Source organism: Enhydra lutris, unplaced genomic scaffold (assembly GCF_002288905.1).
Source record: "Enhydra lutris kenyoni isolate GAN:26980312 unplaced genomic scaffold, ASM228890v2 scaffoldscaffold16, whole genome shotgun sequence".
NCBI lineage: Eukaryota > Metazoa > Chordata > Mammalia > Carnivora > Mustelidae > Enhydra > Enhydra lutris.
The window spans coordinates 23,580,396-23,607,268 of record NW_019154100.1 but is presented as its reverse complement, the minus strand read 5'-3'; the positions used below and the strand labels follow the sequence as shown (position 1 = coordinate 23,607,268).

At 38.3% G+C, this 26,873-nt stretch overlaps 1 protein-coding gene across 1 annotated transcript in view; it reads left to right on the top strand.

Moving 5' to 3' along the window:
* The first annotated feature begins 1,030 nt into the window (after positions 1–1,030).
* Positions 1,031–26,873, top strand: part of LOC111147432 (family with sequence similarity 126 member A) — a 98,138-nt gene continuing 72,295 nt past the window's right edge. The window contains exon 1 of the mRNA XM_022503441.1: positions 1,031–1,220. The gene's annotated coding sequence lies outside the window, so the exon portion shown is untranslated. The remainder of the gene's footprint in view (positions 1,221–26,873) is intronic.

Sequence of the window (26,873 nt, the reverse complement as noted above, 5' to 3'; positions counted from 1 at the left end):
ATTAAACCTAGTTTTATTGCCCTATCACTATATTTTGTTATTTGCTTATAAATTTGGCTATGCTCTTGGAAAGGAGATGCTGACTGCCCTAATGATTACCTGACATTGTTTGCTTGATGCCTGTTTGATATCAAGTATTTTCTTATTTATGTGCTTGTTATTCGTGTATTTGGCGTGCTTAAAAAGATCATTTGGTGCTTGCTTTAAAGTCCTTCCTCTTTGTGGTATAAACCCAGAATGACTTGCCGTCTTCCAGGTTGAAGTCCATTTCTCTTCTAATTAATTCTGACTGCACTTGAGAGGGATGTGATAGGACGAGTTGACAAGGTCAAAAAGAGGATCCATATATGTAGGAGCTGGTTCACATGTGCTCAGGTTCTGGTAGCCACACAAAATATTTAGTATGTGTTTGGAATAAGGGTGGGGAGGGAATATGGAGAAAAACAGCCCATGGAGAGAAAGTTGGGGAATTGTGCTTGACTTTTTTCAGGTCAAGGCCAAAAGCAATGTATAATAAGGTGGGAAGAATTTTAAAGACCATTTTGCAAAAGCATACATTTTTTTCCCTCTTGGTATTTGATAAGATTTTAATAAATTCTTGTGACTCGAATTACTGGGAAGTAAATCCTCCCGACCAAGAAATTAAAATGTGTTAGTTTATCTTCGGTGATTAGGGTTAACATCACTCCGAAAGGCTTATTTTCTTCTGAGAGGGCTATAAATCCGCTTGGCTCCCGGTCTGAGAGACCCGAGTTGATCACTCTCACTAGCCTTGCAGCAAATCCTACCGTCAATCATTTTCCCTTTGGCACCCCGACCACGCCCAGTGCTCAGACCACGCCCATCTAAGTCGCCCTCCCTCCCACCTCATGACTCCGCCCCAGGCCTAGGCGAGGAAGATTCTCATTAGTTAAGAAGTTGTTCTGGTCCCGCCCCAGGACACGGCGATAGGCCGAACTGGAGTGGGGCGGTGGTGGTTGGCTGCCTGGAGACGGGTCCCTCGCCGTGCCTGTCAGAGTGTCTGGCGGCAGTGGCGGCTCTCGGGGCTGGCTTGTCAGTCAGTGAGCTGAGGGGGAAGATGGCTCGCCGGGACCCGTTCTGTTAGGAAGAAGGGGGGCAGGTGGTGCTGCTACTCGGGAGAAAGCAGAGCAGCCGCTGTCGCTGTCGCTGCGAGCCAGACAAGTCGAGATTCTGGAGGTGGAGCTCGGGGAGCCGCTCTGGTGAGTCCGACCGAGCGACCCACGCCGGGCCCCCAGGGCGGCCGGCGACGGATAACTTTTTTGTCAGGGAGGAGCCGGGCGAGGCGGCGGCGGGGAGGGGACCGGGACTTTGTCCCCGGGGCGGCGCCTTCGTTGGGGGTAACGGCTCCCTCGCGAGGCGCCGCGGGTGGGCGCGAGAAGGCACTGGGCGCTAGAGACGTCGGAGGAGCCGGAGCAGCTGGGTCGGGTGAGTGGGCTGCGGCCGGCGGCTGCTCGCCCCGAAGTTGAGCTCAGCCCGTTTGCTGACTGGGCGGCGGCAGCTTTGTAAGCGTGGACTCGGGTCTTTCTCTTTCCCAGCAAGAAGCAGTCCAGACTCGGGGCGTGTCCAGGGTGCAGCCTCCTCGGCCGGACCCGCCGCCCCTCTGCCGGTGGGGGGGCCACCCCCATCCCGCCGCGGCTGATGCTCGGGCCTGGCCTCTCCCACTTCAGGGAGGTTACCGCTATCCGTCTAGTCTAGTGACCAAAATGGTCACCGTCGACACCGCCCCCCCCCCCGCCCCATCTTTAAAAGCAGCGTTCGCCTGGGTCTTTGGTGTGTCTCCCAGGGCGGTGAGATTCAGAAAGCAGCTACGATTCCTTCCTTGATTATTACACTGGAGATCCCGTCTTCAGCACTTGCTCCCGTCTAGGAGTTATTCCTCTCCCGAGGTTGATTTTTAACGTGCTCGGGAATCGTCGGGGTTTTGTCTGAAAATGGTTGCTTTAAAAGACCCCAAGTTTGCACGCTTCAGCAAAACTGCGTATCCGCCCTTCAACGTGTGCAACTGTGCTCTGTACCCCTAAGTTCAGGCATTCCTGAAAGATTTGAATTTTGCCCTAGTGGTTTCATACTGCACAGGATCGAGTCTCTGATAAAAACGTTATCACACGCCCGGCAGGTCTCCGCTCTTCAGGTAGGGGGAGTTTGTTCCACAGGCAGCTACTAATTTCAGACACCTTACGAGAGGCAGTAGGACCAAGCTGTCCTTTTACAAATTATTTGTCCTTTGGGTCACACAGTAGTTTTGGGAGCCGATATGCCACATCTTTGGTTCGTGTAACACTTGACAGTTTGAGGTTTTCAGCTTTTAAAATCTTATCTGCATAGATTCATAAGGATCGGTGTAACCTTGAGTCAATGTGATAGACCCAGGAGGGTTGTTTTCGGTAAGAACATTCTCCTAACACCCACGGACTGGCTGGCCCTCCCTCCAGTTTCTAAGCATCTTTTCTTTGGGTTAATACATTTTAAGGTTTACAAGATGAATATTGGTTCCAAACACCTTTTTTTTTTTTTTTTTTTTTTTTTGAAGCGCAGGGGAACGCAAGAAAAAAATTTTAAGATCTGCTTGGCCAATAGTAGCTTTAAAGTCATTTATTCAAAAAATAAATAAAGTGGCTAAGGGGAAAACCATCACATATTTAGATTAAAAAATTCTGGATTTGGCTTATTTTATTCTTTTTTTGATTTACTATAATTTTTATCGTAGAGGAACTATAAAACCTCTTAATTATCAACATTAACAGTACTTGGATATAGATACCCGGATAAGGTGTTGGTTAGGTCAGTATGTTATTCCTGCTATACTTTCTTTGTTGTGTTTCTATTTTATGAAATCTAATCTTGGTTGCATTTCTTAGAGTGGTGTTGTTTTGATGGAGTTTAAACATATCTTTTAGTCAACTGTCTTGTCCAGGATCCTGTTGCATGATATTTATTTTATAATGAATATTTAAAATCTTTGAAAAATGTTAGTTTCAGTACCATTTTGGGGGTATCAAGTTTACGTTTTGTAAAGAATTGAAATTATGTCAAACATATATTTATTTTACACTGCCCCAGGCTGAATATGTTCTAGGGCAGAAATGAATGTCATAATGCTTGTCATCAAGAAATTTACTCTTTGGGGGCTGCCTGGGTGGCTCAGTGGGTTAGGCCTCTGCCTTCAGCTCAGGTCCTGATCTCAGGGTTCTGGGATCGAGTCCCACATCAGGCTCTCTGCTGGGCAGGGAGCCGGCTTCCTCCTCTCTCTCTCTCTCTCTCTGCTTGTGATCTCTCTCTCTGTCAAATAAATAAAATCTTTAAAAAAAAAAAAGAAATTTACTCTTTGATATACAAGACAGATCAAGTAACTGTTATAATACCATGGGATAAATGTGAATTGAGGTATGCCTAGTGTAGTAAGGGAGCAGAGTAGGAGATAGCTAAATCAGTTTGGATGTAGGGGGAGTCAGGAGCACACAGTGCAGTTTTGAAATATAATTTAGCCAAGTGTAGGAGGTCAGTAACTTTCCAAGAGGAGAATAAGTGAGAAGGCAAGAAGGCATGAGAAACTATGGCAGTTTGGAGAAGTCATTGTCAATGACATTGACATTAACATGACCTGAATGCAGGGGTTAGATAAGGAAACAGTGGAAGATGAGAATAGTGAGGATGGTAGACCAGGGCATGGTTTCCTTGGCTATAGGGATTGGATTGAGGGCAACGAATAAGAAGCCATTTAATGAATTTTTGTTTGAGATTCTTACCCTGGCACAGTGAGGAAGAATCTGATAGGTTTTGTCACCTTTGGAAGGAAAGGAGAAGTCAGAACTCTGAGGATTTTACATGGTTCTAGTAACTGGAAGTGAGGGAAGATGGTTTAAGTTCTATTTGCAGTTTTTTGAATTTGAGGAAGCTGTGGAGCATTCAGGTCAAGATGTCGATTAGCTGTTGGATCCATGGATGTGGAACTTACAAAGGAAATCAGGATTACAGGGCAGATTGGGGGTTGATTGAAGCTGTATTGATTTGGTTATATTGAAATGATTCAGAGAAAGCTTTTCGTATGATCAAAGCAGCAGCTGGAGTACAGACTGATACAAAGCAGAAATGGGTAGAGGAATAGTGTGAAAGAGAAGAGTGGTAGTTAGAAAGGTAGGAGGAACATCAAAAAAGGTGCTAAGGAAGGAGAGAATTTCAAATAGAGGGGGAATGGGTCAACAATTTTGAATGCTGTACAGAGGTGTCAAGTAAGGAGAGGACTCTGGGGACCAGGGAATTGGTGAGGATTCCATAGGTGACTTTAACAAGTACAGTTTTTGACTGAGTAGAGGTTCAGAAAGCAGTCTTGGGAAGATTGAGAGGGAATGGGTGATGATAAAATAGACATACTTGAGTGAGGTGTTTCAAGAAAGCTGAAGAAGGAAGAGAGTGATTGCTATAGAGCAGTGGTTCTCATTCCTAGCTGCACATTTACAATTATCTGGGGAGCTTTTAAAAATCTTCATTTCCAGGGGAAAGCCCATCCCAATTTAGGGTTGAGGTGGAACCGAAGCGTTATATTTATTTCAACAGCTTTGTTGTAATATAATTGGCATGTAATAAACTACACATATTTAAAGTGTGCAGTTTAATGTTTGACATAGGTTTTCATTTCTAAAACTATCACCACAATCAAAATAATGAACATATCTATCACCTCCAAAAGCTTCCTTGTGTCCATTTGTAATTTCTCCCTCTCATCCTCAGGAAACCACTGATCTACTTTTTGTTACTATAGACTAGTTGCACAGGTATATTAAAGTTCCCTGGATAATTGCAAAGTGCAGGCAAGGTTGAAAACCACTGAAGAGGGATATAAGTTGAAGGAGTGTTACATTTGTTTCTTTACATGCATAAAGAAAGTGAGAAGTAAGAGATTTAGGGAAGATGAGATATTTACAGGAACTGAATCCCTGAGGAGATGGAAATGGATGACACTCAGAGCTTTGGTAAATAACAAAGGAAGACAATTTGGAAGCAATTAGAATATGATGTTAAAGATAGCACATTTCTTTGTTAATAGCATCCACATTGTCATCATGTAGTATCAAGACTGATTTTTTGAGTACTCAAAAAAACTAGAGAGCATCTTAATATTGTGGAAATGGATGCTGCTCTGGAAAACTCCTTAAATGGAGCTTGGGACCCCTGGCACCACCATGTAAGGCTTTGTCATTTTTTTGGAGGGGAGCAGATGGAATTAACAGTTTGACTATTGCTTATTATGGAGAGCCAAGTACTGCCAGAGTGTTTTTGGTCCTGTTGGAGTTAGGCTGCATATCTGCACTGAGGAAAGAGAATATTTCACATTTAAAAATCATCTTTATCCTCAGAAGAAATCCTGTTTGCTTGCCCTTTGGATATATGCTTTTTAAATACATTGGAGGGTAAAATCATTGCTCTGTCTCCCAAATGAGACTATGAAGAATTGTGATTAGAAGTTGTCAAAGGCCCATACTTTCTATCCTAAGAAAGATAATATTTATATTTCTCCTCCCCCCCCCCAATTCCCCTTCTCCCCCCCCCCCCCCCCCCCCCTCCCCCCCCCCCCTCCTCCCCCTTCCTCGCTTCCTCCCTCCCTCTCTCTCTCCCTTCTCTTTTCTCTCTCTCTCTCTCTCTTTATTATTTCTGGCTCAGTGTTTGGATATATTTAAAAGTTGAACTCTACCAGTTCTGATGTCTAGGGCTCATTCCTCCCTTTTGATTTTTACCTCTGGCAGGGGGCTGAAAGCAGAATGGTTAATTCTAAATATTGTACATTGTACGTGATCATAAATAAAATGGAGCAAACACTTTTGTCTGATTTTTAAAGTTCTGAAAATTTCTTTCACTATGATTAGAGTATCAAAGTATGATCTGACCTAGACAGTAGACATCCCTAATTTTTGTGCAGCCTAAAAGAGCGGGAATATCAATGTTAGCATGATTTTAGATACGATTGTTACTATAGTGACAGCAGTTTTGTAAACATTCTGTGTTTTCCTAATTACTAATGTAAGATATAATAACTGTAGGAAATTTGGAAAACTTAGGGATGCATACATGATAATGTATGCCTCTACCCTATAATGCCTCTACCCAGAGATAATTATTAACACATTAGTGAATATCTTTATAAGTTCTTTTTAATGGGTATTTACATTTTTTTTGTTAAAAAAAAAAGAAACCATAGTGTATATACTATGTTTTTTTTTGTTTGTTTTTTGTACATGCTGTTTTGTTACTAGCTTTTTTCCACTTAATTGAATGAATGCTTATCTGAGTCAATAAAATATTCTTTTATGGAAAAACATCATTTTAAATCTATGGTTAATATTCCAGAATATGGATTTACTATCATTTATTTCAGGTGTTGAAAATTTAAGCTCTTTCCAATAATTTTGAATGAATAGTGTAGCAGTTAGCTTGATAGATTAATCATTGCCCGTATCTTTATTTCCTTAGGATAAATTCTGACATCAAAAGTTATGCATATTTTGGGGCACCTGGGTGGCTCAGTGGTTAAAGCCTCTGCCTTCGGCTCAGGTCATGATCCCAGGGTCCTGGGATCGAGCCTCACATCGGGCTCTCTGCTCAGCAGGGAGCCTGCCTCCTCCTCCTCTCTCTCTCTGCCTGCCTCTCTGCCTACTTGTGATCTGTCTGTCAAATAAATAAAAATCTTAAAAAAAAAAGTTATGCATATTTTAATTATTTTTAATAAATAGTAATAGATTGCTTTCCAGAAAGGGTTAATATCCATTTTTTTGGTTATGCTTGAGAATGCTGACAACTTCTCCATTTTCAGCACTATGAAGTAAAAAAGTTTTTGATGTTTTTGACATGAAAAACTGTATTTTCTATATTTTTAAATCTCATTAATTATTAGTGACATATATATATATATATATGATTTTTTCCTAGGCTTAGTGACATATATATATATATATATATACTTTTTTTCCTAGGCTTTCTATTCTACTTCTTGGGGCCGTTTATTTTTTTTGTTCCAGTAATTTCAAACAGTCTTACTTTATTTTAACTTTTTAATGTACCTTACTGTATGGTTGTGGGAGTTCCTATTATCTTTCTCAAAACATTTTTTAGCATTTCTCATATATTTCTTTTTCAAATTGCCTTTAATTCAATTTATTAAGATCTCAAAAAACCCCAGTGGGATTTCAAATTAACTTTTTTGAGGTAGATGTGATATCTTTATAATATTTTCATCATTTCTTCAAGTCATTTTTTAAAAAATCATTTTTTTTTTATTAACTAAACTCTACCCCCAACGTGGGGCTTGAACTTATGATTCTGAGACCAAAAGTCACATGCTCTACTGAGTGAGCCAGCCAGATGCCCCCAGTCATTTTTTTTTTTAAAGATTTTATTTATTTATTTGTCAGAGAGAGAGAGAGAGGGAGAACACAAGCAGACAGAGCAGCAGGCGGAGGCAGAGAGAGAAGCAGGCTCCCCGCTGAGCAAGGAGCCTGATGTGGGACTCAATCCCAGGACCCTGGGATCATGACCCGAGCGGAAGGCAGCAGCCTAACCAGCTGAGCCACCCAGGCGTCCAACCCCCAGTCATTTTTAAATGACTCTGTGTTTTATAGTTTTCTTCATGTGGTTCTGCCTCTTTTTAAAGTAAATTTTTTATTTTTTAAAACTTGCTTTTGCCAATGGAATCCTTTTTCATAGTATTTTAAAGAGGATTGCATCTTTCCAATGCAAGATAGAAAAGTTGGCGATTTATGTATATTATTTCCTAACTGGTCATTTTATGAAATTATTAATTCTTACAGTTTTTTAAAAAGATTTAAATTTATTTATTTGAGAGAGAGCGAGAGAGAGAGAGCAAACACAGTATGGGGATGAGGAGCAGAGGGAGAGGGAGCGAATCTGAGGCAGATTCCCTGCTGAGTTAATCCAAGAACCCTGAGATCATGACCTGACTTGAAGTTGGATGCTCAACTGACTGAGTCACCCAGGTGCCCCTTAATTCTTAGGTTTCTATTGGATTTTGTAATACAGCAGTTATAGCATTTGTAAATGATGATAATTTTGTCTTGCCAATATTTAATCCTTATTTCTTGTTTTACATTAAATGTCTAGAGTAGGGCGCCTGGGTGGCTCAGTGGGTTAGAGCCTCTGCTTTCAGCTCAGGTTCTGGGGTTGATCCCAGGGTTCTGGGATCGAGTCCCACATTGGGCTCTCTGCTCAGCAGGGAGCCTGCTTCTCCCACTCTCTCTGCCTGCTTCTCTGCCTACTTGTGATCTCTGTCTGTCAAATAAATAAAAATCTTTGAAAAAAATGAAAAAAAAAAAAACGTCTAGAGTAATGTTAAATTTTATTAGTGAATAGCGAGCATCTTTGGCTTATTTCTCCTTTGAGTGAGAATGCCTTCAGTGTCTCACAGTTGTGTATTCTTTACGAAAACTTTTTTCTTCTTCTTCTTCTTTTTTTTTTTTTTTTTGCATGTTAAGAAATTAGTCTTCCTTAACTCCTTTTTGGAATTGAGATTTAACTGGAAAAAGATACTAAATAATCACATACCCTCGTTGATATACATTGAGATGATCATATAGTTTTTCTTCTTTTACCTATTGGTTGATGAATTATGTTGGAGGACTTCCTAATAGATTTCACCAAACATTTGCTGTCTTTGTAAAGACAGAGTTGTCTTTGTAAAAACAACTTGATAATAGCATACCTCTTTAGAGTAGTGCTAGATTTGATTGCTATGTAAGATTATCTTTAATATTCCTCTTACATTACCTTTTTCAGGTTTCGGTTTCTGAATGTACTAGCTTTGCAAAATAATAAAAGGGAGGGGCACCTGAGTGGCTCAGTCAGTTAAGCTTCTGACTCTTTTTTTTTTTTTTAAAGATTTTATTTATTTATTTGACAGAGAGAGAGATGACACATAGGCATAGAGGCAAGCAGAGAGAGAAGGGGAAGCAGGCTCCCCGCCGAGCAGAGAGCCCAATGTGGGGCTCAATCCCAGGACTCTGAGACCATGACCCGAGCCGAAGGCGGAGGCTTTAACCCACTGAGCCACCCAGATGACCCGAGCTTCTGATTCTTGATTTCAGCTCAGGTCATGATCTCAGGGTGATGAGATTGAGCCCCAAATATGGCTTCCCACTATGCAGGAAGTCTACTGGAGATTCTCTCCCTCACCCTCTATCCCTTCCCTCCATCAAATAAATAATAAATCTTTAAAAGAGAGAGAGAACTGTATGGTGACTAACATAATGTAATAAAAAAGTTATAGAAAAATAAAAGAGAGAGAGAGTCTTTTCATCTTTTGTATGCTCTGGCAATTAATCTCTTCCTTAATGTCTGAAATAATTTAGCTATAAAAATAACTAGGACTTTTGGATTGAATACAATTTTTGGGACTTTCATATGTGCTACTTTCTAAGTACTTTGCATAATTAATTTCATTTAATCTTTGCACAGGTTTGTGAGATATATTATTATCCTTAGTCTATAGATAAAGAAACTGAGACTCAGTGGTGAAAATACTTGTTCAAGTTCAACAACTAGTTAGGGGTAGAGAGTTTAAGCTAAAGTCCTATCTGATACTGTAGCTCATGTTTTTAGTACCCTAATTTTTTCCTCATCATATTCTTTCCTTATTCTCAGTTACTGAGAAATAAATCTAATTATTTTATTTGAGTGTCTTATTGTTTACCTTTTTGCCCAATTAATTTCAGTTTTTGGTAAACTTGTCATAATTTTTACTGGTCTATTTTATGTGATATCATATCTTCTGCTACTTTCTAACAAATACATCCAAGTATGGTTATGGTAGAAGGTTCCAGAATGGGAATGGGATGATAAATGTATAATGTATAATTTACATTTTAATTTGTTGGGGATTCAAGATCAATTTGCATTCCTGAATCTAGTTTGTACCTTGTAAAGAATGTTAAGTGCAACACAGATAAAATTTCCAGAAATTGTGGAAATAGTACTTCTCCATTTTAGTTTAAATATTTGTCATTATTGAGGCTTGCATCAGGATAGCCTTTTAGTAGTAAATGTTAAGTGGTACTTGTTTGGTGTGTGTTTCCTGAACAAAGAGTCTTTTTGATTAACTGTTGAACATTAGTTGCTTTCTCATACAAATGCATAAGGATTCATTCAGTTATTTGTACTTGACTTAATGAAAACATTGTATATCAATTCTTAAACTGTACTATGAAGATTATTTGAGGCTTCATCTATTGGAAAATTTACATTTACTCTTTTATAGAATGATGTTTAGGCTTGGAAATTTGAGAGAATAATGTAAGCCCTAAAGGTGCTTAAATTGGGCTAGCAGTTATGAACTCTATTTAAAAAAAAAAAAAAGATTTTTAAAAATTTATTTGAGAGAGAGAGAGAGAGAGAGAGAGTGTGAACCATGGGGAAGGGCAGAGGGAGGGGGATAAGCAGACTCCCTGCTGAGAAGGAACATGGGGCTTGATCCCAGGACCTTGGGGTCATGACCTGAGCCAAAGGCAGATGCTTAACTGAGCCACCCAAGTGCTCCTTATAAACTCTATTTGAATATTTTTTAGCTTGTCTGGGTTTTCTTTCCCTTTCAAATGTAAAGGATTCATTTAGTTTAGGATATTGATTGTGATCCATGTACACATCATGTACTCCCCCCCCTCTGCCCGTGGGGCTATGAGAAGTTGCCAGTCTGACCTCTTTAAACTTGCCAGGTATATATATTCCCTTTTGAACTAAAATTTCAATGTTCTTGTTGATTTGTTAATCCATAGATATTACTGTGGTGGATGGAGTGGCAACATAGCCCACCAAGCAGTGTATACTTTAGTAGTGTAGAAGAGGGAGAGACTATTTTGGGAAATTATGAACCTTCAAGTGGGTCCTGATAAGGGAATGGAAGGGAAGGTGGAAATATTCTAGAAATGAGTTGGAGAGAGAAGTGTCTAAGTAGGGGAGGTAGAAATGTGCATATCAAATGGACTGTTCAAGAAGTAGAGAAACTCAGAATGGTTATGTGGGTGATAGAACCAGGATATTGAGGACAGTGAAGTCTTCTTAGAGTTTTGGAAAGGAAGATGCTTGTGGCAAGGTTAAAGAGAAAGAATATTGAGGGAAAAAAAACCCAATAAATTTGTCATTTCTTTTTTTTTTTTAAGATTTTTTTAAAAAAGATTTTATTTATTTATTTGACAAACAGAGATCACAAGTAGGCAGAGAGGCAGGCAGAGAGAGAGGGACTGAGCAGAGAGCCCGATGCGGGGCTCAATCCCAGGACTCTGAGATCATGACCCGAGCTGAAGGCAGAGGCTTTAACCCACTGAGCCACCCAGGTGCCCCAGATTTGTCATTTCTAAGGTGATGGAAAGTATGGATTAGAACCAAATACATACTGTAAAGTGGGATAAGGAATAAATTGATGGTGAAATAATTGGAGGCAGTGGCAAGAGATTAGGCTACTAAATCAAAAGTTAATCAGCGAAGAATAAATAAGGATGAAAGTAGCTGGAGAGCATTAGAATATAATGAAGCCTTCCTCCTAACCACAGCCCTGCAATCTCCCATCTTAGGAACTATAAGCTTCTGAAATGCATTCTCAGTTGTCCAATTGATAAATCCTTTGTTAGTAATAATTAGAGCTATGATTATTGAGCCTCTATGGTGTGCTTTATTTGTATTATTTTTAATCCCTAAAACATTCCTGTGATGCAGACATTATCACTACTTTTCACAGTGGAGAGATTGAGATTGGAAAGTTTAAGTAATTTGCTGAAAATGAGCACAAGTGTTTTGGACTGTTTGTTGTGCCATGTTGCTTTTTTTATTTGTTGAGGTGTGTTAAAGCACTAGAGGGGAAGGGTGCAAAAGGACTATAAGGTATGATTACTCTCCAAATAGAAAGAAGTGGAAGAGAAATTTTAGCTATGTTGCTATAATTTGTGTTAACTGCATTTTGTATTTAAAATGTTTTATAAAAGGATTCCCTTTTTTAAAAAAAGATTTCATATATTTATTTGACAGAGAGAGAGAGAGTGAGAGAGAGCACATAAGCAGTGGGAGCACCAGGTAGAGGCAGAGGCAGAGGGAGTGGGAGGAGCAGACTTCTCGCCAAGCAAGGGCCCCCACGCAGAGCTAGATCCCAGAACCCCAAGATCATGACCTGAGCTGAAGGCAGACACTTAACCAGCTGAGCCACCCAGATGCCGCTCCCTTTTTTTTTTTTTTTAAAGATTTTATTTATCTATTTGAGAGAGAGAGAGATTGTGAGAGAAGATGTAGGGAAGAGGGGCAAAGGCAAAGGGAGAAGCAGGCTCCCTGCTGACCAGGGAGCAGACATGAGGCTCCAACCAAGGACCCTGGGATTGTGATCTGAGCCAAAGGCAGACGCTTAACCAACAGAGTCACTCGGGCACCCCAAAAGAATTCCTTTCAATAAGCTTCTCTACCATATGTGTAACATTTAATTTTTAACAAGTCCCTTTCTTTGGGAAGATAAAGTGCTTTTTTTATCCATAATATGATAGGTTGAGAGGAAAGGAAGAACTGGCCAAGAAAGGTGACATCAGGAAAAGTAAGGGTAAAACTTGTTCTTTTCACTATGAGAAATATGCTACACAGGTGTATGTTTTAGGTTGCACCTCAGGAAGGCCAGCCTCTTCATGGAAATGGTGTTGAGCTGGTCACTGATGTAATCAGGGTAGATACTTTCCATGTCAACAGATTGTAAAGCTCCAGAGTTCATAGTTATATAATGTGATTTATGGCACTTAGATTCCATCGGTCAGGAATTGGTTATTGGTAAAAGGGTCCAAACAGATGTTTAGTTTTCTGTTATAAATCCTTTCTTCAGAAACAATGCGTAATTGAAAAAGAAATGCTTAAACTACTTTAGGGATTCTAAACATTCTTACAGTACTTTCAAGTATTTGGGGAGGAACCAAGATAGAAATTTTTGTTGTACTACTTTTAGTTTCATAATCAGTTGCAAAGCAACATCTAAGTTACATTTTGTTAAACTCATATAAAACTTAATATTATTGAAAACTTAAAAATGTATAATTCAGCCTCTGCTGGAACAAATTCACTGTTACCCCAGTTAGTATGAATCAGCATGATCATACTGAACTATTTATTGCAGATTTGCATCCTGTAATTTTTAAATCAAGATAAACAACTATCTTAATAAGATCCACTAGGTTTCTGACTGAGACTAATTAAGCAGAATTTTATAGTACTGTCAAGATCTGTTGCTTTTATTATTATGGCTCGACTACTACACATTACCTTCATTGTGTTTACTTCTATTTTTTCATTACACTCTCCCTTTGCCCCCATCATTTTCGAATTGAACATCTGAGCCTCTATTGGCAGACTTTATTAATGGTTGAGAGTTTCATTCCAGTTTACAAAAGGGCAGTGACTCACTCTAAGACATCAACTCAACCCACAAGTCAACTGGAATTTGGTTCTCTTAACATTTCTCTCTTCCTTTGTTCCCAACATTAGAACAGGGAAAACTGCCACTTAGAATGCAAAAAGCTTTAAAGAAATTAAAGTAGAGCTGTGCTTTGGAGAGTGTATTTCTGTATGCTATAATTTTGGGGAAAGAGAAAAGAAAAAGGGGCAAATGATAGCAAAATGATTGCAAGATAAAGTTTACATTGGGCTTTCTTTTGCATTCCTCCCCATTTCCTCATAATGTTTGTTTTTATTTTATTTGCTTATACCCTGATTTGCCTTGCTTTATTTCATAAGGGATTAAAGGACACTTAATCTTGCTATGTTTTAGGTTTAACTTGTCTCCCTTAGTGGACTATGAATCCTTTAAGCCAGGGACTATGTCATATTCAGCTTTGTAAACCTAGCATCTATGACATAGTACACATTCAATAGTTTATGAATAAATGGATAATATTTAGACACCTCTAGAACAAGAAAAGAGTGAGATTACTTGCTACAACTCCAGTTTATTACAGCTGAATAAACTGCATCATGGGCTGAATCAGGTCTCCTGACCCCCTGTTTATATGTTGAAGCCCTAATGCCCAGGACGTCAAAATGTAACTGTAATTGGAGATGGGGCCTTTATGGAGGTAATTAAGCTAAAATGAGGTAATCAGGATGGGCCCCAGTCAAATTACTGATGTTGTTATAAGAGGAAATTGGGACAGGACTTGGACAGACTGAAGATGATGTGAAAACACAGGGAGAAGATGGCTACAAGCCAAGGAGGAAGGACTGGTGCAGATCCTTTCCTTACGACTCTTAGTAGGAACCAACCCTGCTGACACCTTGAGCTTGGACTTCTAGCCTCCAGAAATGTGAAAAAATAAATTTCTGTTGTTTAGGCCACAATCTGGTACTCTGTTACAGCAACCCTAGCAAACCAATATGGGTGACTTGTCTGCTTGGATGTAGCAAAATTCCAAATACACTTAATTTACCTATCCCCAAGGAACAGATGCAGTGCTCAGTGCCAAAACCTTAAAACTAATTGGGATAGTTCAATGGAGAAAGTAATAGCTATTCGTCTCTTTTTCATCTCCCCGCACAGTACAGGCAATGGCAAGCAGCTGGCTGATTCTTTAGTTCAACTGAATTTGTTTGGTTTGGCAAGGAGAAAGTGTTTATGGAGTATTTGTGTTCTTAAGTGTTCAAGAGCCTCTGCCAGTAGACCTGGTTGCTTTTTCAAAGTAGAAACTGGAAGAAGACTGAATAAAATGCTTTTTAATACAATGTTAATTTGAACTAATTGCTTGTTGCATAATCTTAGCAACATTACTTTGCCTGTGTTGTAATCAACAGGGGCAGAACAGTGTATCTTTTGGCTGGTGCCTTTTGCTTTGATAGTTGCCATATCCTCTGATCATCAACCAATCCTGCTGAGTTGCCTTAGTTATTTTCAACATTTTTCACCACATGCTTTAGCCATAATATAGATAGATATGCATTTTTTTTGGCCATTTCTTTCTTTTTTTTAAAATTGGACTAATATTAAGTAGTTCTGTGTTTAGTCAACTCCTTTATACTGTTTTGAGATACTTTGCTGAAAGAGAAAAATTTTGAACATATACACAAGTATAACACTTACTATTTCATCATTTGGAAGCAGTTATCAGAGTTTTGAGAATAGGATTAACTAAATTAACTAGTGAACTGTGTGTCACTCTGCTAAAGATGATTTTGCTTAGCATCCTATAATACTGTGTGTGTCCATCAATACTAAATTCTGGCCAACAAGCTATATGTGTATATGTGCTGCCGAAGTGAGCACTACTATGTATGTAAGTTAAAAGGGGCCCAGGAGAGGAGGACTCCTTAAAAGAAAGAAGGAGAACATCCTCTTTCCTCCTTAACTATTTTCCTGGAATGTAAGCAGGATAGCTATGGTAGCCATCTTGAAATGTGAAGTAGCCTTGAGGATGGAAGGATTTTTCTAGGATAGTAGAACAAAACAGACAGCTGCTACCATACCAGCCCTGGATTGCCAGCCTCTTCCTATTAATTTTTAATGAGAAGGAAATAAACTTTTTGTTTAAGTCATTGTTATTTGGATTTTACTATACTATGCACTTAATTTCTAGCCAATAAAATCACTTAAATTATAGTAATTAAAAGTGTGGTGGAGATCAGGAATAATAAAAAAGATATTGAAATAAAGAGTCCAGAAACAGACCCAAGTATATGACAATTCAATGTATATTAAATGTATTAATTCTTACCTCTGGGAAATGGTTGAATAAATGGTGTTGACATAACTGGTTATTCATTTGGGTAGAATAGGTTAGATTCACACTGTGTGTGTGTGTGTGTGTGTGTGTGTGTGTGTGTGTGTGTGTGTATTTAAAAAATCCGGAAGAATTAATGATTCACCACATAAAAAATAAAACAGTAATAACTCTAGAGGAAAACATTGGAGAAGATTTTTATGAAGCAAAATTCAGTATTAATAAAGGAAATAATTATCAGACTTGATTATGTAAAAATATATAACTTTCTATACAATGAAAATACCAAAAACAAAGGTAAAAGAGAAATGACAAAACTGGGAAAATATTTGTAACATTTAAAAAAGATAGTCTGTGATAAGCTCTATATTTAATTTATACATTTATTTTTTATTTGTTTAAAATCAATTTAATTAACACAGAGTATATTATTAGTTTCAGAGGTAGAGTTTAGTGATTCATCAGTTGCATATAACGCCCAGTGTTCATTACATCAAGTGCCCTTCTTAATGACCATCACCCAGTTATCCAATCCCCTATCCCAACTCCCTTCCACCAACCCTCAGTTTGTTTCCCATACTTAAGAGTCTCTTATGGTTTGTCTCCCTCTCTAATTTCATCTTATTTTACTTTATTTTTCCTTCCCTTCCCCTATGTTCATCTGTTGAACAGGGAGCCCAATGTGGACTCAATCCTGGGACTCGAGGATCATGACTTGAGCCGAAGGCAGTCGCTTAACCAACTGAGCCATCCAAGTACCCTCTGTTTTGTTTCCTCAATTCCACATATGAGTTAAATCATATGATAATTGTCTTTCTCTGACTTATTTCGGTTAACATAATACCCTCTAGTTCCATCCATATCATTGCAAATGACAAGATTTCATTCCTTTTGATGGCTAAGTAATATTCCATCATCTATATATGCCACATCTTCTTTATCCATTCATGTGTTGATAGACATCTGGGCTCTTTCCATAGTTTGGCTTGTGGACATTGGTGCTATAGACATTGGGGTACGAGTGTCTCTTCAAAGTACCATGTTTGTATCCTTTGGAAAAATACCTAGTAGTGCAATTGCTGGGTTATAGGATTGTTCTATTTTTAACTTTTGAGGAACCTCCATACTGTTTTCCAGAGTGGCTGCACCAGCTTGCATTCCCAACAGTATAAGAGGGTTCCCCTTTCTCCACATCCTCACCAACATCTGTTGTTTCCTGACTTGTTAATTTTAGCCATTCTGATGGGTATGAGGTGGTATCTCATTGTGGTTTTGATTTGCATTTCTCTGATGCCAAGAGATGTGGAACATTTTTTCATGTGTCTGTTGGCCATTTTTATGTCTTCTTTGGAGAAATGTCTATTCATGTCTTTTGCCCATTTCTTGATTGGGTTATTTGTTCTTTCGGTATTGAGTTTGATAAGTTCTTTATGGATTCTGCATACTAGCCCTTTATCTGCTAGGGCATTTGCAAATATCTTCTCCCACTCTGTCAGTTGTCTTTTGGTTTTGTTAACTGTTTCCTTTGTTGGGCTTGGGCAAAAGCTTTTTATCGATGAAGTTCCAATAGTTTTATTTTTGCTTTTGTTTCCCTTGCCTTGAAGACATGACTAGCAAGAAGTTGCTGTGGCTGAGGTCACAGAGTTTGCTGCTGCCTGCGTTCTCTAGGATTTTGATGGATTCCTCCTCACATTTAAGTGTTTCATCCATCTTGAGTTTATTTTTGTGTATGGTGTAAGAAAATGGTCCAGTTTTATTCTTCTGCTTATGGGTTTCCAATTTTCCCAACACCATTTGTTATAGAGACTTTTTTCCATTGGGTATTCTTTCCTGCTTTGTTGAAGATTAGTTAACCATAGAACTGATGGTCCATTTCTGGCTTTTCAATTCTGTTCTATTGATCTATGTGTCTGGTTTTGTTTGTTTGTTTGTTTGTTTGTTTTTTGGTCCAGTACCATACTGTCTTGATGATTATAGCTCTGTAATAGAGCTTGAAGTCTGGAATTGTGATGCTACCAGCTTTGGTTTTCTTTTTCAACATTTCCAGATTTTAAGATTTAAGATTTTCCAGCTCTGTGAAAATGTTGATGATATTTTGGTAGGGACTGCATTGAATTTGTAGATTCAATGCCGGGGGGTGGGGTGGAGAGAAAAGGAAAAGGGGTCTTGCCAGGCTCCTGTATTTTGCTGGGGCCCTGCTCCCATGATAGTTGCCCTACCCTGCCAGGGTTTGTGGTTTATGGCATCACAGAGCATAAAGCTTGTGCCTAGACTTGCAGTTTTCAGTCAGCTTTCCCTCTCTGATGCTTGGGAACTCTGCCTCAGTCAGGCACCTCCATTCTTTTTGTCACCCTGGGAATACTGAGACCACACTGTCCTACCTGGGATTCTGCCCTGCTTAGCCACCTGAGCACCTTTAGGCCAGGGATGTCAACAACTGTAGCAGACTTCTAACAGTTCCGATTTTGCACACCACTCCTTATCATACTTTCTAATAGCCTCCTTATGCAAGCTCCCTACCCCCAAGGTTTATCTTCTAATATATTGCCCTGGATTCATATCTCTGCTCCTCCTACCTTGCAAAAAGTGGTTGCTTTTTTATTTGCAGAATTGCAGTGATTCTTTTCTCAGATCTCCAATTGATTTCACAGGTGTTTAGAATGATTTGATAATTAGCTGAATCCCTGGGACCAGAAGAAAAGAGGGTCCCCTACTCCTCCATCATTTTAACTCTTCGTGTACATATAAATTTAAAAGAAAACGTAAGCAAAGTATGAGTAGGAAATTCACAGAAGAGGAAATAGAAATAATAAACATTTGAGAAGATTTTCAAAGAAATGCAAGTAGAAGTCTGCACTGTGACTTTTTTGGCCCATAAAATTGGCAATAATTAAGAATATTAATAATGTCTACAATTGCTTAGGTTGTAGGGAAATGAGCACTTTCATCTATTCTTAGTGATATGTAACATGATATAACCCTTTTGGAGGGCAATTAAGAATTTATTTATTCGACAGAGAGAGATCACAAGTAGGCAGAGAGGCAGGCAGAGCGAGAGAGAGAGAGGAGGAAGCAGGCTCCCTGCCGATCAGAGAGCCTGATGCGGGACTCAATCCTAGGACCCTGAGATTATGACCCAAGCTGAAGGCAGAGGCCCAACCCACTGAGCCACCCAGGTGCCCTTGGAGGGCAATTTTAATCACAAGTAACCTTTGATCCAGCATCCTTAGTCTATCCTATAGAAGTACTTGCAGAGATATGAGAAAGTTTATCACAGCATTGTTTGAATAGCAAAAATTGGAAACAATCATTTTATTTTTTTTTTAGATTTTATTTTTATTTATTTGACAGACAGAGATCACAAGCAGGCAGAGAGGCAGGTAGAGAGACAGGAGGAAGCAGGCTCCCTGCTGAGCAGAGAGCCCGATGCGGGACTCGATCCCAGGACTCCGAGATCATGACCTGAGCTGAAGGCAGCGGCCCAACCCACTGAGCCACCCAGGCGCCCCGGAAACAATCATTTTAAAGGACTGGAAAAAAATTTGAAGATGGGTACTAATCCCTAACTTACTAGATTTAACTTAAGTTTTAATATTCAGACTTTTTTTTTCCAAAAGAGACCAATTTCTCTATGTATGTTCTATTAGTTATATGTTGCTATGTGACAAATTACCCCAAAACTTAGTAACTTAAAAATGACACAGATTTATTATTCTTGCGATTTTATGGGTTGACTGGGTTCAGTGGGGGCAGTTCTGCCTCTGTATAGCTGAAATCAGTCTAGCTAAAATCACTTGTGCAGCTGCATTTATCTGGGAGCTTACGTGAGGCTAAAATCCCCAAGATGGCCTCTCATCTTCCAAGATCTTTCTCCATGTGGCTTCTTAGCCTCATGTCTATCCCTGAGCTTTTATAGCCTGGTGGCTACCTTCTAAGAGGAAGTATTTCTAGAGGACATGCCCCAAGTGCAAGCACTTACTAAGCCTCTGCTGGCTTATGCTTGTTAAAGTCCTTTGGCCAAAACAGATCACATTGCCAAGCCCAGTATCAATGTGGGAGAGAACTGCATGAAAGTGTAGATAGTAGAAGGGTATGTTTGTTGAAAGCCATAAATACAGTGGTGATAGGCTGCCACACATGGAAAAAATAAAGGTAAAAAGATAAATTCTTGGTGGAGAGTGATTCCTTTTTTGGGGGACAGGGTGAAAAAAATCAAAACACAAATTGGCTATCCTATTATATACCACTCTTCTCAATAACTTTGTAGGAAAATTATTATATTTATTTATTTATGATTATTTTTTGAGTTAGTTGACACACAATGTAACATTAGTTTCAGGTGTAGAACTTAGTGATTTGACAAGTTTATTCACTATGCTATGTTCACTGCAAGTGTAGTTACCATCTGTCCCTTACATTGCTATTACAATATCACTAACTGTATTCCTTATACTATGCTTTTTATTCCCATTATTTATTCATGGAAGATTTTTAAAAAAAAGATTTATTTATTTATTTGACAGAGAGAGAGAGAGAGAGAGAAATCACAAGTAGGCAGAGAGGCAGACAAAGAGGGGGAAGCATGCTCCCTGCTGAGTAGAGAGCCTGATGTGGGGCTTGATCCCAGGACCCTGAGATCATGACCTGAGCCAAAGGCAGAAGCTTAACCCACTGAGCCACCCAGGTGCCCCTAGTAAAAATGTATTATTATGTAGACATGACTGGGTTTATAGTGACAAGTGTTTAAAATTTTGTCATTAAAACTTTCAAATATAATAAGTATCAGTAAATATAACCACCATAGTCAAAAGCTGTTTGGAATTCTCAGTAATTTTTAAGAGTAAAGAATTTTCATAACTGTCGCTTACATAGTATATGCATGGAAAAGAGTTTGAAATAACTCAATAGTCTGACAGTGCTTTCTTATGAAGAGTGGGATAGCAGCATTGAGAAGGATGACATTTCTTTTAATTATGTGGAAAAGATGCGTTTAGCAATTTAAAAAATCTCCAGTATAGAAAAATATTAGTGGAGATGAGAGATTAATAGTCTACCAAAATGTTTATAGTTTTTTATTGTTTTCTTTTTTAATAGAAATTCTGAAGTTTTTTTTCCCTAGTTGCATAATAAGCAGAACCCTTGTTTTAGCCTCTGCATTGCTGATTTTGTATATTTCTGATGATTTTATCATGATTCTAGCAGTTGTAATTATTCCCCTGGAAAAAATAAGGTGCTAACTTGATTTAATTTCCCCCTCATCTATCTTCCTCACTTCCTTTGCCATCTGGATTATAGGCTTCTATAGACACAGACCATATCTTACTGTTCTTTGCTATTAGTACAAAGTAATGGACATGGTTTGCATTCTACTCAGTAGGCACTTGTGGCTTATTGAATTATTAATGTTGCAATTTGAATACATAGGAATATTAACTTTATGCATAAATAAAAATATTGAATGATTTATCCACATTACCTCCCATCCTAAGTCTGTTTTTGCCTAGTTTTGTTCTCTTTCTTTGGTCCCTCTCTGGCACTGACTGGCCTATAGTCTGGATAAATTGTATGAGCTAGACTATAGACAGGGCTTGAATATTAAATTTGCCAACTTGAGGTCCTAATTTACTAACTATGTAAAAAACATTATTTAGCACCATACTAACTGCTTATACAGTATCATGAATATTGATATTGAATGTTCAATGCATTGTATTGAGGTAAGTTTTATAATTTGAAATGTTTGTACTTATCTCTTAAAATCTGTCAACACAAATTTTGTAATTTGTATCTTAGTTATTAGTTTCATGGACTTTGATTTACTGAGGTAATACTTGAATCATTTAGTATATACTATATATTTTGTTAAAGATGCTACAAACATTTTGGAAAATCTTATTTCAGCCAATAATTTGCACTTATAGATTTCTATCCAATATTAAATGTAAAATCATTCAATTTGTGATACTTTTATTCTTTTTTTTTAAGATTTTATTTATTTATTTGACAGAGAGAGATCACAAGTAGGCAGAGAGGCTGGTAGAGGGAGAGGGGGAAACAGGCTTCCTGCCGAGCAGAGAGCCTATGCAGGGCTCCATCCCAGGACCAGAGCCAAAGGCAGAGGCTTTAACCCACTGAGCCCCCTAGGCGCCCCTGTGATACTTTTATTCTTAATGAAATGCATACCTTGTATTAATGGGTGCTTCAGAATTCTTATAAAAATCTAGTAAAAGATTTTCTAAGCCAAGATCAATCAGTTAATCAGTCTCTGAAACAATCAATCATATTTTGCTATTGTGACTCACAGTACAGTGCCATAGTTCTCTCCTGACAATCTGCTTTTCCAGCCCATATACTTACTTCATCAACACAAGTCCTGAGTTTTTCCTGGATAGGTTTTAAAAAGCAGAGAAGTGAAAGGAAAATATGGTAGAGAGGAAAAGAATAGGCAAAGACATGAAGGTTGGGAAGGCATGATGTATTTTAGAGAATAGCAATAAGTAAAATTTAGATAGGTAAATTATGGCCATATTATAAGAGGAACTTAAGGTGGAAGATCTGATAGAAATGATGTGGAAAATTATCTAGTATGTTTCTGGAGAAAAACAGTGTTTTAGGAAGATTAGTCTGGCAGTAATTGTGCATTGTACACTGGAGAAGACACAGGATCAGGAACACTGTGTGAACTGAGTATACTGAGGCAGTACAGCCTCCGACTTAGGATGTTGCTGTAGAGATGAAGAGCAGATATTAAATTTGACAGGCATTATGAAGGATGAGATGGATTCCTTTATTCAACAAATATTTATTAAATACTTAATGTATATATATTTATGCTTCTGATATCTGGGTTGAACTTTGCTGATAATCACACCAATTTATTTATTTATTTATTTATTTGAGAGAGCATGGGAGAAAGAGAGAGATCACAAAGGGAGAGGGAGAAGCGGACTTCCTGCTTAGTGGAGAGCCTGTTGCAGGGCTTGATCCCAGGACCCCAGGATCATGACCTGAGCCAAAGACAGACCCTTAACTGACTGAGCCACCCAGGTGCCCCATCATCCACATTTTAAATTTTAAAATTATGAACATTGATGGTGAAGTTCTTAACATTCTCTTTTCTGATGATTTGTAATTTAAAACAATTTTTTTTTTTTTTTAATTTTAAGTGGGTTCCATAGCATGGAGCCCAGTGCAGGGCTTGAACTCATGACCCTGAGATTGAGACCTGAGCTGACATCAAGAGTTGGATGTTTAACTGACCGAGGCATCCAGGTGCCTCTAGTGATTTGTAATTTTAAAAATAATTTTACAGACATTTTTAAAATTAATGGCAAATATTTTTTTCCTAATCTTCCAAAAGAATTTGTACTTTGTTTGATTAAATACATTGGCCAAATGTGGAGAAAGCCAAGTTGCCCTTCAATAGATGAATGGATAAAGATGTGGTCCATATACCCAATGGAATATTACTGAGCCATCAGAACGGGTGAATACCCAACTTTTGCATCAACATGGATGGGACTGGAGGAGATTATGCTAAGTGGAATAGGTCAAACAGAGAAAGTCAGTTATCATATGGTTTCACTTATTTGTAGAACATAAAGAATAGCATTGGAGGACACTGGGAGAAGGAAGGGAAAAATGAAGGGAGAGAAATCAGAGTAGGAGATGAACCATGAGAGACTATGGACTCTGGGAAACAAACAGGATTTTAGAGGGGTTGGGTTTTAAGGAGGGCCAGATTGCATGGAGCACTGGGTGTTAAATGCAAATAGTGAATCATGGAACACTACATCAAAAACTAATGATGTATTGTATGGTGACTAACATAACACAATAAAAAAAAAAGGAATTAAAAAAAATAAACACATTGGAAGGCAGCTACTTAATATGAGAAATCCCCTGGCAAGGAAATGGGCTTTAATTAATTAGAGTGCTTTATTTTTAAAAAATTATTAAAGAGATTTTTTATTTACTTATTTGAGGGATAGAGAGAGAGTAAGAACGAGCAGGGGAATGGCAGAGGGAGAGAGAGAAGAGAAGCAGACTCCCGGCTGAACCAGAGCCTGATGTGGGGCTTGATCCCAGGACCCAAGATAATGACCTGGGCCAAGGTTAGTCACTTAACTGACTGAACCAGCCAGGCACCCTGAAGAGTGCTTTATTTTTTGAAATATCTTACATTTATATTTGTACATAATTAAGAATGTTCTAGTGCCTACGAAAGTCCTTTCTTTACAGTCTTGTAATGCCAACATCACTTTGTGCCATACTTTTAGCATCTTGTGGATCTGATTTCCACATCAAGTAATACTTAAAATAGGTTGTTAGTTTAAAAGAAACTGAAAAGTTCTTTAAGTTCAAGGCCATTTTCTCTGGTAAAGCCAAGAGACATGAAGTATAGATGCATCCACTCAAAGAGCCACATTAATTATCCTTATAATATAAAAGAACATTTTCTTTAAGTAATGTAGCTAATACATAATAGTTTGCATGCCGGAATATAAATATAAGGACATTGTGAGGCATTGGAGATAAATCATCGTGTTATAAATAATTTGCATCTTAGTTTGCTGATACAGAAGTCAGATGTGAAAATTTAAACTTAGTGGTTGTCTAAGTTTGTCTCCATTTTCAAGAAGTAAAAATACTTTTGTCGAATTATCTTTGTAACTTTAAGTATACTGCCTACATCATTGCTTTTATTTTTCTCTCCATTAGATCCCATTGAAAGCCTGGGCTTTCAGTGATTCATTCCATTGGAATTAAATTGTTTTTGGTTTCATCTTCCTGAACCTTCATCAGATTCTTTGTTGTAATTCTTTTTTTTTTTTTTTTAAAGATTTTATTTATTTATTTGACAGAGATCACAAGTAGACAGAGAGGCAGGCAGAGAGAGAGAGAGAGGGAAGCAGGCTCCCCGCCGAGCAGAGAGCCCGATGCGGGACTCGATCCCAGGACCCTGAGATCACGACCTGAGCCGAAGGCAGCGGCTCAACCCACTGAGCCACCCAGGCGCCCCTCTTTGTTGTAATTCTTATACATTTTTATTGCTTTCCTCTTTGATATTTCTCCTGGTTTTTGTTTTAGAGATTTCTATTTCATTGGCCCATTTGGAACCTTTCTTAGCCTAGACCCCTATTCCTTCTCTATACTAAAAATGGCTTTCACCATGAATATTGACTTAGTTTGGGGCCTCCTATACTTAGCCTATGTCCCCTTTGGGAAAAGTCATTTATTGTTATTTCACTCATAATTACTTAACACATGGACAGCTTTACAACAGATCTCTAGCTCTGATTCCTTACTTTTTCTTTAGTACAAAATTCCTTCCATTCAGGATGACTTACTGCATACTGCATATCATAATGTCAACTACTGTCAATGTAGAATTCAGGGCCCAAATGAGTAGAGATTCACAGGTTTGTTCTCTTATTCATTTAATGGGCAAATGTTTATGAACCTGTTATGTGTGAGCCAGTTTAAAAAGGCCAAATGTGACTTAGGTTTTTAAGAATTGGTTGGGTCAATATGAAAAAGGTCTTGGGGTTTGGCTGACTAAGCCTAAAATGAGCTCTTTCTGTTAGACTTGATTGCTAAGGAAAGTTAAAAATATTGAGGTTTTCCTGATTAAAATGTTGTGCCTTATATTCAGTTTGTTAGATTTCTCCTGGGATATTATATTTTGGTAGATACTAGATATGTTTACTATTTCTGCCCATGCACAGCCGCTTCTAAGTAAACCTGTATCTACATGAGTCTCTATCATTGATCTCAATCCACTGGACCTAGGGGAGGTATCTGTTCCATGGATGGTCAGTCTCTGGGCTGGCTAGTGAGTTGTAGTCAGGATCTGGTACAATCAAAGGTTTATTTAAAGAATTTAGATTTTGGAAATTGAGAAATACAGGTTTGGGTGCAAAGGAGAGTGTACAGTTGGAGCAGAAAGATCATGATAGTTGGGACTAGAATAGCCAAAATGGACCGTAATATGAGTAAGTTAGGAAGCCATTCAACAAAAAAAGAATGGCACTGAGAAAAGCAGAGAAATGAAAATAGACTGACAGCCTTTAAAGATAAAGATTTAAGTTAATAGTTTCTAATTTTTAGATTCAATTTTCTTAAGCCCCTTTTGTGCTACAGTTCTTTCCCTTGGATTTCTTCAGGATTTTCTTTTTTTAAGCTAGCATGCAAATAGCCTTGACTAAAGTAACGTGTAATTTATTGACAAATTGGATTTCTTTTAGGTGAGAGCAGACAAGATGGTAAGATCTTTGAGAACCCCATCACTGAGATGAGCCTTTTGACAATAACGTAACACATGCCTCAGTGGTGCAAGATTATTTTTAAGTGTTCTGTTTTATACTGTGGTTTGTGATGGTTTTTATGACCTGTGGCTTCCTGACAGAGTGAAAATATGTTTCTTGGTGGTTTTATTATATAGTTACCATTTCTGTAGTCTATCTTTCTGCCCGCCTTTTGTAGAATGGTAGAGTTTGTAAAACTCCAGTATTCAGGATTATTCAGTTTAAAGGCATTTTACATAGAATTATGCTCTGCATTTTGCCATCCAATTAATGAAAATCATACCTTTGGAAAATAGCAACATTATATTACTTTTATGCTTTGAGATGTGGGTATTGGACATAGGGGTTCTGTAGTCTTCTACATATATCCCTGTCTAACATTAAGATAGCACATTATCTGAAAATGTCTAACAATGTAACAACATTTTACTAAACTTTCTTTTGAATAATTTATTTTTATATATGAATGTGAGATGAACAGGGACTTAAGAATCTTTTAGATTATTCCCTAATTTTCTTTTTAGGATTTTTTATTTATCAATTTGAGAGAGTGTAATATTGAGACCATGAGCAGGGGGGTGGGTCAGACAGAAAGGGTGAAGCAGACCCCCTGCTGAACGGGGAGCCTGATGTGGGGGTCGATCCCAGGACCCCAAGATCATGACCTGAGCTGAAGGCACCAGCCAGGCGACTAAGCCACGCAGGTACCCCATCCCCTAATTTTCATCATAAGAGTTTTACTTAAAATTTCTAAAATTTCTAGACATAGGAAAGATCTATCACTCTCTTTTTTTTTTTTTTTAAAGATTTTTATTTATTT